Genomic DNA, 14,342 nt, shown 5'->3' with positions numbered 1-14,342 from the left:
TTCGTCATGAAACTAGATGGCGCTCTTTGTTTACAAATGGATATTACTAAGATATTACCACTGATTTTAAATTTTAATAATTTTTTATTAAGAGTTATATCTAAGTTTATTATTTAAATATAGTTTTGCAGTGAAAACGAGATTTTTATATTCTTGTTATTTTCATCTTGAAGTTTACAAAACTTTTTCAACAGATGGAGCTAGTTGTAACCAACAATCATCATCGTGCCTTTACTCTTAAATGACTTTATTGTTTGTTTTTACTTAACTCTTCTAGCATATAAATTAAACTTAGGTAAATTTAAGCCATTTGTCCTACAGGTACACACTACTTGTAATTGAGTTACTAAGTTGAATTAATTTTACTGAGGCGAATACTCATTCTGTTTTTTCTCGTAGTAAATAACAGTTTTAAACCTAAAACTTATTACAATTGTGATGTTATATAAGTGTTAGGACAGTGGAGATTTACCGTTACGTAAAAAATGTGGTCATCATCAATATCTGTTTAATCATTAATCGATCATCGGTCAATGTTTGTAGGCAGATTGCTTCATACATGGTCATGTATTCGGAAGACAACACGTTATTTTACACCAAAGAAATATAGATACAAATATAAACATGTCCCTGTCTTTTGTACAAAGAATGAAAGGGACAGAATGTTTTTGTATAAGTGATTCGATAGAGTAAACGACTCGCGTGTGCTCGATAAATTTTTTGTCTTTAAAAAAAATGAAGCATGGCCTTCATAAATAGTACTAAACAAAAATCTAACTGTAAGTGAAACTAGTTAAATATTACAAAAATTAAAAGCTTTGTTTCTGTTAAGTTAACTTATTTCGTTTAAGGATAACTTTGGGCAAAGAACCTTGCTTACGAACAGCCTATATTGCTATTACGAGCCAAGAACCTATGTAGTTACATGATTTTTATAAGGAAAGAATTCCAAGCGATGCAATCGTCTGTTCCCTCATAAAATATCCATATGTAAGTATAGAACCCAACTTTAATAAGATATACTGACCATTAAGAAAACAAGAGTCCCGAAATATTTTTCTTGCTACGTTACACATGTAAAAACAGATTGTTACGTGCTTAGTTTTCCAATGGAGCATCTTCGACTCCAGAACCAAGTTTGGAAACCGATAAAACATGTCTAGTGATGTTTACGTTGTCGATAAATGATTTATTTCCCATATCGATATCGATAAGGACTTTAAGTTATTTAAAATCCAATTTTTATTGAATAGTTTAGATTTAAAGTTGAAATATTAATTAATAATTATGACGATTTATAAGTGTAATCAAAAAAGTAATGTAAAAGCGTTGTAAAATTATTTGAATTTTTTTATACCAATTCTGAAGTTCTTTTGCAATGACATCTCTTGACGTATGTCTGCAAATTTTTGCCCTTAATTCTACTCTACTACACTATTGGGACTAGTTTTGTTGACCATATTATTATTATACATAAAGAAGTACATTTTATAATGAAATATCAGTACAAGAACGTTCTTGAACATACTTACTGCATTTATAGACTCTTCCTACAAGAAAATTTATAGCAGTGATTCTCAAATTGATCCAGGAGAAATCTAAGGAGTTCATGGAAGAACAGATGATACTGTTTACTACGTCTGAAAAAAGATGAAGGTTTCAGAATTTGAAGAAATTAAAATGAAAGAGTGTATCGATACTTTCAAACCCGAGTGTCACAGCTCTATCCCGCCTGGCAACGGGCATCATTGAGTTGCTCGCCGCTGTATGGCGAAGGCATCTTGCTGCAGAAATCAGTAATGGACATCAATTAACAGGCATTTAATTGCGCTACCGATTTTAGTTTAAGCAATTTTCATTGTCCTTTTAATGTTCATAGCATTGAACTACTAAAAGATTTCATGAAATTATCCTATAATATTACTTTGTATATTGAACTGATAAAAGACGAATAGTTACAAATTAAATTTAAACTGATATATAAACACGGCTAAACACTAACGTATATACGTTCGGTGACGGCACCGACTAGTTTCGAGCCGGACGCGTCCGCGAAATAATACCAGCGCCACTCATCCTGATGAAGGGCCCCCGTTGGGCTCGAAACTAGTCGGTGTTTATATATCAGTTTAGTATAATGTCTCACGAAAGTTTGAATAATTTAAATTAAATTTACTATAAGAATTATGACTGATAGAATTGTAATTAATATAAAATTTTAATTGTCAAAATAAGTGTGAGATTTTTGGTGTATTTTACGACCGATAGAGGCGCTGCACAAATGAATATATATATTTTTTATATCATAAGGTGGCAAACGAGCTAGCGGCCACCTGAAATCTCTGATATAGCGAAGTGACCGATACCCATAGACATACGCAATTGCATATGCGTTGCCTACCTTTAATCGACGGAGGAGAGAATGCACAGAAAGAAAATATTTTCCCCTTCCATGCATCCTCTCATCCGGAAAGTCCACTTCCACTTCCCATCCTTTCCTTATAACAAAAAGGGTGGGAAGGGAAAGAGGACTAAGTAAGGCCTCCGTAATACTTTTATCGATTACGATACGATGGCGCTTGTAAAAATTTTCATAATAGGACTAAAGTAATAGGTTTTAAATTGAAGAATAACATTATTATGACCAATAAATGCCTTCTTTATAGACATTTATAAATATATCACTTGTATTAAAAAGCTATCAATCCCATTTTTTGTGTTTTTACATGAACTTTTGTTGGAGACGGATATGTTTATTTAAACTTTGAACTCAACAGTTCGTCGCAGCGTTAATTAGCACATAGTCGTTACGTAGGCGCTACGTGCGCGTTACGTCATCGTATAAGTTGACTTTAAGTAAATACAAAGTTTTAAAAACTAAACTCGAAACTAAAAAATAGCCGAAGTAAAAAATAATATATCATGTAGGCTACTAATACATATATGTGTTTATCAGTTTTTCTGTTAATAACTATGACATTACCGCATCTACTTAAAGCCTTTTTTCACTAAGCTACCAGCGCGACTCTACCCGCGCGCGGTAGACAAGCGGCTAACAGCTAAGTGGAAATACAGATTTGGTTGTAGTATCAATTTTAAACGAAGGTATTCGTTTAACCACAATTTTCTTAATATATTCAAGAGCTAATTTTCAAATTGCATATTCAAAAGAATTCAAAACCTCAGTGTTCATTACGAATGTTTGAAAAAACCGAGCAATTTGTTTGTTACAATGAACTTGAAGGCTTTTAAAGTTCATTGTGTCATAATGATTCAAAGTAATCGAGAACCTTATGACGTCAGAGGAAGTACTCGTTTATTGAATGGCTTAAGTTAAGTGTTTGTTAAGTTAAGGAAAAATGCTTTCGGTGAAATGTTTTCATATTTTTTTAAGTTTTTTGGTTCTGATTTGTATGTTAAATGTAAGTAGATGAATCTGGAATAATTTTGTTTTGATTTTGAATTAAGTTGGGTTGTTTTAATTTTTTTTTAAACTTTTATGTAAGATTATTACAAGATTTTAATAAATTGAAAAATTGTTCTACAGAATATCTTTCTAATATAAATGCGAAAGTTTATATTGATGAATGTGAGAAGGTGTCTCCAGAATAGCTCAACGGATCAAGAACAAAGTCTGGAAGAACACAACTACTTAAGATCTTTTTTAATTACGCGCGGACGGACTCCTGGGTGATAAGTACTCCGGGCTAGTAACTTAAATATTTCGAACATATTCTCCGAGTCTAAGTTAAGATTAAGAGAAGAATTATTTTAAAAAAGAACAGTTTTCCTGAGTGACGAATTTATGGTCACTCTACATATAATAAAAATTGTTACTATTTTCAAATGACAAAATTACGCAATATTACGTTTTATTTTATAATATCTACTACTGTTTTTTTTTACAAAATCAGCCATTAGTCACTTCTTAATTTGGAATTTGACCTCATAAACGTGTAAAATTATTATTTTATTTTAGAATCGATTAAAAATCGATTATATTTTGACAAGTGTTATTTAGATCGAATTTAACATTTACCGTAACTAAATGATAAATGATAGCTAAAAATAAAAACTATAAATATTATTAGATATGATAGAAAATGGTTACGTCGATTCTTTTACTTCTAAATTACTATTTATTAAGGACTCTACAACGTCATAGCTATAAGGTTTAGAGCGCTGCAATTATTTTTGACTTAACATGAATATAAAAGCGAATGTTTGGATGTATGGATAAATGAATCGATATTTATCAGAAGATATCTACAGAACAGCTCTACAGATCTCAATGAAATTTGGCATAGATGTAAAACATAGTCTGGAAGAACACATAGGATACTAATTAAGTTTTTTTTTTAATTTTTCGTGGACTGACTCTGAGGTGACAGCTAGTAGCTTCATAATATATTGCAAACATTCCATAAAACATTTTATACTTCCCAGCGCGAGAGCTCCAAAAGTTCACTTAGAATCAGTTGGCTCTACTGTTAAGTCCAAGTTAGTATTAAGTTTTTTACTTAATATCTATGGCGCCTTCCTCAGTCCGATTATAATTAATTCCAGGAGAGTTTAATATATTTAGTACGTAAGTGTTGTAAACCGTGTTTACGGAAGGAACTCAAAGTGGGTGAGTAGGAACATTAAATTGTTTAGATTATATAAGTTAAGCACGTATTAGGCAGATGGGTAACATTTTTCAATTCCAAAATGAATCTTATAGAATTTGTTTGAACGTTTAGACAACCGCTTGTGCAATCGCGTGAGCAAGTGAAAGGGCAAGTAAACACAAAAAAAATTTCGGGAAGTCCGTAGTAATTCGTCTGGTTTTTGTTAGTCGGTTCGCGCTATAGAGGTGTGGAAGCTTTTTCGAAGACACTGTATCGGTGGTCGAGTCGAGTGTCGAGATATCCGAATAGCGGCAAGCGAGTGCCGCCAGTATCGCGCGAGATCCCGCCCGGGTCGGACATGTTACGTCGCTCCGAGCCCCCACCACGCCGCGCACCCGAAAACGTTCCCGATAAAACATTCGCTAACATAATCAAGTGTTCGATTCGTGCTAACAAAAAAAAAATATGAAAATATCACAATCGGAAATACGGCGGCCGCGGTTTAGATGTTCGCGAATTTTTTTTTGAGGTTATGATTTTTCGCGCTAGTTTTACGCGCGATTCGAAAAAGTGCCGGCACGATCTGCAGTTGCATAACAATGCAACGGACGAAGGCCGCTAGGAAAATGTCTTGCGAGTGCAGTGAAAATTTGCGTTCGGTGTAAAGTTTCCACGCGGTGTTACGTGCGGCCGGTAGCGGATTTGGACCGATTTCAGTACACATACGACTTGACCATCGCCTCCACTCTTACGAAACGCTGCAGGCCAAAAACTTTTTAGCCGGAAAAAAGTTTACGTCCCGCATAACGACAGCTATCTTATAATAAGCGAAATTTCTTTAAACTCGTTTATCGCTGTATTTATTTATTTAAGAATACGTAGGCATAGGAGAGCGGGTTTCGCGTAGATAATAATTTAAGATTAGTTGCAATTGAACGTCAAGCCGCTGTGTTTCGAATGTGATATTTTACGTGATATTTAGTGATGTGCCAGTGTTAATAAAATATCGTTTGTGTGATTATTTCAGGTCTGTTGGAATAATATCTGTTACCTACAAAGTGTATGTGAATGTTGAGAATTCAGTTTGAGTTACATTATAACCACAATTGAATACGATCCTATTGGAAACGGTACGAAAGTGAGAACTGTTTGTGAACTGTGCGCGGTTTAACTAATGAATTAGAAAAATAATCGTGTCAACTGACGTTTCGAAAGTGCATCGAGTTTGAACACACGTAAGTTTTTAGTTCATTAATATATATTTATTATCTGTGTTACGCACGGCTAGGTAGTTGAACGATAAAGACGGCTGTTATGAATATTATGAGTTGACTGTTTTACAATACTGGTCGCTTCGTGACGAGTAAATATTTTAGCTAAGTCAAAACTAATATAAATATCAAACACAAATGCGTAGAATTTATTTTACAATATTTTTAATTGATTTTTAAAAATATTGTCAGACTTATTTAATGCCAATAGCTCAGTGGTTACAGAGGTGCAGTAACTGAGGTGTCGGATTCAAATAAAGAATGACATAAAACGCTAAATATTTTTTTTTATTAAAATTTTAAAAATGGAATCATACGAGAAGGTGACATTCCTTGTTCAAATTCTTAATTTAATATTCGAATAAATATCCGTTAATATCGATTTAACAATATTTTTTATTATAAGTATTTTATATCGTCGTTACTACTGAAACATGTTTTACAACTTTCGCTATATGCCTTATAAAAAGCACATATGAGTTATTTATTTACTTTACTTGTCTGTGAAGCATTTCATATATTATTATATACATTTTTTTATAATCACGCCCTTAACCTACATAGGTAGGCAGAGATTAATGATCTTCTTTTGTCGTGATTTAAGCTCATCTTTTGTTTTTTTTTTCTTTTTTCATATATCAATGCAGAAATGTATCTTGTCGCGTTTAGTATGTAATTAATATTAATATTATAATGGGTTTCCACTGTTGTTACACATGTATTAAAACATATATTTGTACTAAATTTTTTAAAGAGAATGAGAGGCATGTTTTTGGATAAATCCCGCTTTATTCCAGTCCAGCGATTGAAATCTGCGCTGTATCAATTGGAGAAATGATGACTCTATGGCTCTATAACTCAATGTTGGTATACCACTGGTTTCGATCGCTGGACTGGAATAATGTAAACAGGGTATAAATGTTATGAAAGTGAAAGCACTTTGTACGTTTTCCTTGGATGTCTTGTACTGATGCGTTTGGAAAAAGACTAAATAATATCAGAGCAAGGCATGTAATGGCCAGTGACCTTGTATCGTGTTATCTAAACGCATTAATACCTTACGCCACGTGCTTTAATGTCATAATTTACATATTTAATTGTCAGAAGATTGGTGACGTCATTTGGCGCCATTGTCAAACCGTTTGAATTTAGAATTCTGTGCCGTTTTGATTCTCGTTCTTTTAATCGAAAGTCAGTTTTTTTCTCGGATCGTTTAATATTAATCATACAACTTTTACATCGTACGATATTCGCTAGAAAAGCACATATTCCTTTCACCGTAATGGGAAAATTAATTCTTAACCTCTTTTTGTTTCTTGTTGTTCTCACAAGTAATACTTACAAATTTACCGTAAATAAAATTATCTATAACGTGAAAAAAATATTAAAAAAAATAAAAGACAGGTTACGCATAGCACATTCGATAGAGCTCTAATTAAACTGTATCTAAGTAAACATTACCAATACCAATGTCCTAAATTTTTTTGGTCACCCTACTATATACTACGATATTGGTAACATACTTTATAACAATGTAACACTCTTTTATTCTCTCAGTTAATCTTCACTTAGGTTACGCACCGATCCCCTCAGTGAGGACACGTATAGTGAGCTGATGATGATGAAATTGTTAATCTGAGATTGCATTTCGTGATAATCCTTCATTTCAATACTTATGATATTTAACACTAAGTTTTTCGTAACCAAGATTTCGAATTTGTCGGAATTAGGATAGCGTGAAAGTATTTATTTATTATTCGTGACCGTTTAATTCTTACCCGACAGTCTGACTTTTTCTTCGGTGTAACCGTTAAGTGGGAGCGTACTCGACTTTGCCAAATTAATGTGACACTTCCAGTTGTTACGCCTTAACTAGGCATAGCTTTGGAAAGATATACTTTTTATTGATACCATGATAGGTTCACGATTGTCGTTCAAAATAGCTCCACTATATCCAAATTCATTGGACAAATCTTTGCCGTTTATTAAGTTCTATCAGGTCATAAAAGTTGCAGAATATTGTAAAATTTTTGCCAAATTGGTTGGCCATACGTCAGCCAACATTGCCGTTGTCTAGATCTAGGAAGGTAACGTACGTAAATAGTGACGTTTCTAGTTCACGTAACATGATTAATCGCGTAAGTTCATGACTGAAGTCACGTAGCCACATCTAGTAACGCGTATGCAAATGAGTATATCTTTGTTTTGAGTTCGATGGATTTGCATGTTCGAAATAGATAATTTGTGTGTATAAAACCTTATGAAAGTACTGAAGTGTACATAAACTTGTTTAGTTAAAAACAGATATAGAAAAATGCATTGAAATTTGTGTTTAGATATGACACAAGTATCTTGAATCTTACTAATATTAATGCGAATGTTTAGATGTATGGATGGTTGTTTAAAAGTATTTCCAGGACGTTTCCATGGATTTCGCTGAAATTTGGCATAGATGTATAACATAGTCTGGAAGAACACATAGGCTACTAATTAACTTTTTTTTAATTCCGGGTGGATGTAGTCGCAGGCGACTAGTATTAAATACTTATCTAATGACGGGTTTAAATTTGCCCCAATCAGTTGCCATGTGGTAAATCTCAGTCCCAAGGCTATCTTCCAATAGTAATCAAAAGATAAGTCGAATGTCTATAAACATGGGTCATATATGTCAACTTTAGTAGGTACATTTAAAAATTATAATCCTTTTAAAATAGTAGCCATCTTACAATATTGCATTGGTTTTCCTCCTTTAATGTAAATATGAAGGTTATGCTGTTAAAACATCTCTTTCGAATATCTCTAGTGGTCAACATAAGTTCAATTCTTAATAGATTATTTGAATTTAACGCATTCCTTTTGTTATATTTTTTGTTATAAAAATAAATGGCGAGAAAAGACGGTGATATTGAACGTCCACGCATTTTAAAAAGTATTATGTGGTCTACTTTGATTTTAATCATGTGAGTTCGTATCGTATCGTCTTTATAGCGTTTAAGTTTTCAAAATTGATTATCCTGTAATTCGGATAGTACTAAAAAAAATATCGGATATTATCGGATGTATTATCCGATATTTACTAGTCTATTTGTGAAGGTCATTGTTGCGATCTTTTGCAAGGTCTTTCTTTAGAGCAATTTCTTTCCAATTATATTGTCGTTGTGTTGAATCATGGCACACGCCTGCTTCCTTTGGCTGCTTTTGTATGCCTTTCCTCGGCCTTATTATTGAGCTTCCGATTGACCCTCAATGACACGCGACATACTGAAGACTTGGAAGTAATAGTATCCGGTTTCTGATATTGTTAAAGATTCTTTGTTGCTTTTTTTTATTACTAGATGTCGCTTGTCACTAATAGGAAATAAATTTGACATCTACTGATTTTAAATAATCGTCTTTTTTGTACTGATATTTATTTAATTTAATTAAAACAAGGAATTTTTATTGAAAATAATATTTTAACGCATTTATTATTTATTAGGTATAATTTTCTATGAGCGTCGGTGGCTCAGTGGTCAAGCACTTGACTTGCAATTTGCAGGTCGTGGGTTCGAATCCCGCCATGTACCAATGTGTTTTTCGATTTTCCGATTTACATATGTACATTTATCCGACGTTCTTACGGTGAAGGAAAACATCGTGATGCAACCTGCACATATCTGAGAAGTAATTCAAAGATATGTGTGAAGTCAACCAATCCGCACTTGGCCAGCGTGGTTGACTATGGCTTAATCACCCTTAACTTAGGGTAGGCTCCGAGTCCCTCGGTGGGGACGTATAGTGAGCTGATGATGAATTTTATATAATTTAATTATGCAATTAATTATAATTTTAAGAAGAATTAATCAACAGATTTCTAGCGTAATCTGGATTCCATTATCGACATGTGTATGAAAACTTCATGATAAAGTTTTATTATGAACTTTATATTTATACTAGCCGTCTCCCGCGACACCGTCCACGCAGAATAAAAAAAAACATAATTAGTAGCCTATGTGTTCTTCCAGGCTTCTTCTTTATGGATGTCAAATTTCATCGAGATCCGCTTAGCCGTTCAGGAGATACTTTCAAACAAACATCCATCCATTTATCCATAAATCCATCCAAGTAAGATGTTCAAATTATTAAGTAAAATACGCATTGCGCGTACGCGTACCTTGTGAATGTTACGTAATGCTCTGGCGCGTTCTTCACTCGTTGTGACCTCGCGAGAAAATCTCTTATGACTAAATATATATAACACGTTACAGGAAGGCGAGACGAAATGTTTTGACAATAGAAAATTTGTAGGTGGTACACTGCGTGCAAATAAAAAGGGCCGTACTTATGACTACAAAAATTGGTTTATGTTATAAATAAATGGACCGATTTTTTGGTTATTCACGCTATTTATCCATGGTATTTTTACGTCTTATTAAAGATATGTAAAATTTACACTACTTTTTAAGATTAGATGTGTATTTAGAAAATTATGAATGAAATTGTACTTGTTTTATTGCGTGAAATATTTACTAGGTTTCAAAGATCTTAGTAAAAATAGTTTTAAAATTTCCTCTTGTAAATACGTAGTATTGAAGGTTGAATGACTCAAGAGTAAAATAAAATCCCAAACTGCGAAAGCTTTTAGAACTGTCATCTACGTATAATCGTGGATTTTCACTGGTAAAATTATCTGATTTTCTCTGAAAAACAATTGAGGTAAATACGTGTTTTATTGTATACGTTTCAACAGTAAAAACCTACTATAAGATTAACAAGTTGTGCATTTTACGGTCATAAGCAATCCTCGTCTTACAGTTCATAAACCGGTGTTCAGTTTACGATTCGAATTGCAACAGCCATCAGTCGTCATTTGATTCAAAATGTACTCGCATGTAGTCAACAATCACACGAAGTTTTACCCAAGGTCATATAGGTGTGACCTTCCGATGACCTCTTTGCGCAAACTTTACTCCAATGCGGTGAATGGAGACACGCTTATCTCTATAGGGTGTTTGAGAAAACCATAAACTGCTCAGTATAACGTTGTTTCTGCGCACGCGCATAACACACTCACTCTGACACACACATGTGTTATTAGCAGGGTTGTGCATGTGTGGGTGAACGCACGAGCGGTGCCATGCGTGCTGTAAAGATAAAAAATGTCGCATGAAATATACCGTTTTTGTTTCTTGACCCTATTACGTAGACGTAGGTAAATTGTCATAGAATAGCAAATACTATGAATTAAATATTTTTGTAAGATAAAAATAAATTTCTATAGTAAAGGAATACTTTGCTGTTGAAATATGGAGTTTGAATACTCGTATTTCATAATTTAAATTACTTTTGGCGTTCTATTGTTAATTTAAAAGTCGATATTACGTAAATAAAATCTAATTTCCATTGTTTTAATGTCTAGAGATCATGACCTCAGGTGTAGTTAAACTTGCTCAATTTTTAGCCGACTTCAAAAAGGAGGAGGTTATCAATTCGTCTGTATGTCTGTTCGTTTTTTTTATATGTGTTACCGCGTAACTCCGGTCTACCTTAAACGTAAATAGGTCTAAGACATCAGACCGACACCGACTCCGAAATAACAATAATTAAGTAAAGACATATTTCAAGACGGAAAAGAAATTTATTGCTTTCGCGGGTGTTTTTTTCGACATTATTTTGTTACTTTTAGCACATTTTGTACAAGAATGTTTTTTTTTTGTTTCAGAATGTTTTTTTACATTGTTTTTTTATCGATTTACTAGCTGTCGCCCACGACTCCGTCCGCTTGGATATATAAAAAAACTTAATTAGTGTAACCTATGTGTTCTTTCAGACTATGTTCTATACGTATGCCAAATTTAATCGAGAAGTTATAGAGATATCTTCAAATACCCATCCATCCATCTAAACATTCGCATTTAAGATATTAGTAAGTAATAAATAGCGTAAGTAAAAAGCGGCTCTGCAAGGCATAAATTCGAAAAAAATAAAATAAAAAATGAATAAATAGTATCCTATGTCCGTCTCCTGTCTCTAAGCTGCCTCCTCGCCAATTTTCAGCCGTATCGGTAAAGCCGTTCTTAAGTTATAAATAGTGTAACTAACACGACTTTCCTTTATATATATAGATTTATTACCTATGATATAATATGTCGGTTCACACGTATTTAGGAACGCATTGTAAATTTTGTTATTTAAGATTTAAAAAGTTATTCGTAATAATGATGGAGACATATTTCCGCTATGTTTTCGGTAAAGATAAAGCTCGGGAGATAAGAGAAGGTATCAGTGCGCTATCGTACATTGTATCCTTCCTACATTTATCACGATAAATCTGTGCTACCGATAACTTTAATGCATAGAAACCTTCAAATAGCAAAATGTCTATTATGTTCATTAGTCTATGACAATTGTACAATAAAGGTCGCCTTACACGTTATACGATGATATTTCTGCCAATAAAACGCCGAACTTCAACCAGCTGACTTGATACTGCTCGTATAAAGCAGTCTTTAGTACAATGCTATCCATATTTCATGAGGAAATTTTACACAAGTCAAAACAAATTAAAAATAAAAGTATACATAAATATAATAATGAGTTTGTTTTGTTGTATTACATGTTTAAAGCCCCTATTGTTTTCTATGGATAAAGATAAAGTGTCGTTGGTGTTTTGCAGTGAAAACTCACGCTTATGGTGCGTAAAAATTCCAAAGAACACAAACTAGTACAATCTAGTTGGATTACAATCTACTATAGTACGTTCTTGTTATCGCTTAGAAAAAATAAATTAACTCACCTTAATTGGTTTGTGACTAAGGACAAATGAGTTTATTATTAGCATACGATAGAGTGTTCACGTAATGAGACATTAACGTGATACAAAAATTTTAAATATTTATGCTTTGAAACAAACAGAAGGAAAAATAAAAATCAGTGAATAATACACGACGTTAGTTTGCGTAATAAAGAAAATGCTAGAAGCAGTTCCATTGATAAAGTTAGTTATCAGCTTTTTTTACTTCTAAGAGCAAAAAAAAATAATAAATATATTAAAATCCATTTAGTAATATTATAATTTACCTTCTTCTGGACTAAACTGAAAATAAACTAATAAATATTATAAACCTCTTTGAATGTTACAAAAATCATGGCTGTACCTAAAAAAAAAAAGTTTATTCCCAATAGCGAGAACACTCGTATTCTCTGTTAAATCACTTCGTAGTCGACAAACAAACAAACAAAAATCAATAACGTTAGACGAAAAGTCAATTAACCTTAATTTAGGGAGCGGAGACCTAAAATGACGCTTCGAACTACGCTCTAAAAACAGCCTACCGGTCGTTCACATCTCTTGCGAAATCACGCGACAAATGTATGGCTACTAATTGTTTAAAACTATCAGTTCAATATAATATTCAAACTTAATTTACATTATTTTTCTTTAATTATACTAACATTGTCATTAATTAAGAATTGAATAAGCATTGGAATGAGTTGCAGTCGTCAGTGTTTCCGTAATTATAACGTGGGTGCTATCAAGAGTAAAAGTTAGTGTGTAAAATCCTAGGATCACATAGCATCTTACTATCAAGTGGGTTTGTGGTCCATCTCTGGGTTGTACAATAAAAAAATCACTGGAAAAGCTTATTCTAAAACATATGAACACTGGCATTCCATTTAAAAAAGCGAGATTAAAATACGTGTGTGTTGCACGTTTGTATAAAAGGAATAATCACATAGTAGCAAGGCAAAGCACACGTGCATTGCGAAATATTAAAACAGGACTTGTATTAGGCATAAATCTAGTCACAGTTTCAAGGAAAATTGGTCGTGGCTACTATTATTTGTATGTCCGAAGCAGTATAATCGAACAAAATATATATATATATATATATATGACATAAGATATTATGTTATTAGAATTATCTGTAGCCCAAAAAAATATTAGTCTATGTGTTCTTTCAGACTATGTTCTACATCTATGACAAATTTCAGCAAGATCCGCATCCATCCATCTAAACATTTGCATTTATAATAGTAAGATTGGTGGTAAATTTCCATTAAAATAATTTAAGTTGCTACACTTGTAACTTGTAAGTACTTATATAACCTACAAAATTAATTGATACGAAACCTTCAACTCACTTGACACGCTTGTTTTACGATAAATTAATTTCTACGTTGATCATATTACTTTACATATATGTGAAATAGATTTTCAAATTACGTTAAATATATATGACATGTAAATAAGCACATTATTTACATTTCAAATCGTCTAAAATCAACATCTGTCCGTGTGTAGACAAATATCTACACGTAATAAATTAAAAAATAGATAAGAACATAATTTTAACCCGAATTACTTTTAAATTAACCGTTAAATTCTATTAAATAATCTTTGACCGACAAATATTAAAAGCGACATTTTAGTGGCATTAAACTTGTAGAATGTATAGAAGAAAACTCGAAGTTTGACGAC

The 14,342-nt window shown here is 32.7% G+C and overlaps 1 long non-coding RNA gene across 1 annotated transcript in view; it reads left to right on the top strand.

Annotated features, from left to right (window-relative positions):
• The first annotated feature begins 4,951 nt into the window (after positions 1–4,951).
• The window catches only part of LOC106121982 (uncharacterized), a 52,091-nt gene continuing 42,700 nt past the window's right edge, over positions 4,952–14,342 (top strand). The window contains exons 1-2 of the long non-coding RNA XR_001228074.1: positions 4,952–5,047; positions 5,638–5,845. This is a non-coding gene — a long non-coding RNA (uncharacterized LOC106121982). The remainder of the gene's footprint in view (positions 5,048–5,637; positions 5,846–14,342) is intronic.

The sequence above is a fragment of the Papilio xuthus genome, unplaced genomic scaffold (genome assembly GCF_000836235.2).
Source record: "Papilio xuthus unplaced genomic scaffold, Pxut_1.1 DF826933.1, whole genome shotgun sequence".
Classification (NCBI taxonomy): Eukaryota; Metazoa; Arthropoda; class Insecta; order Lepidoptera; family Papilionidae; genus Papilio; species Papilio xuthus.
This window is presented reverse-complemented; position numbering and strand designations above follow the sequence as displayed.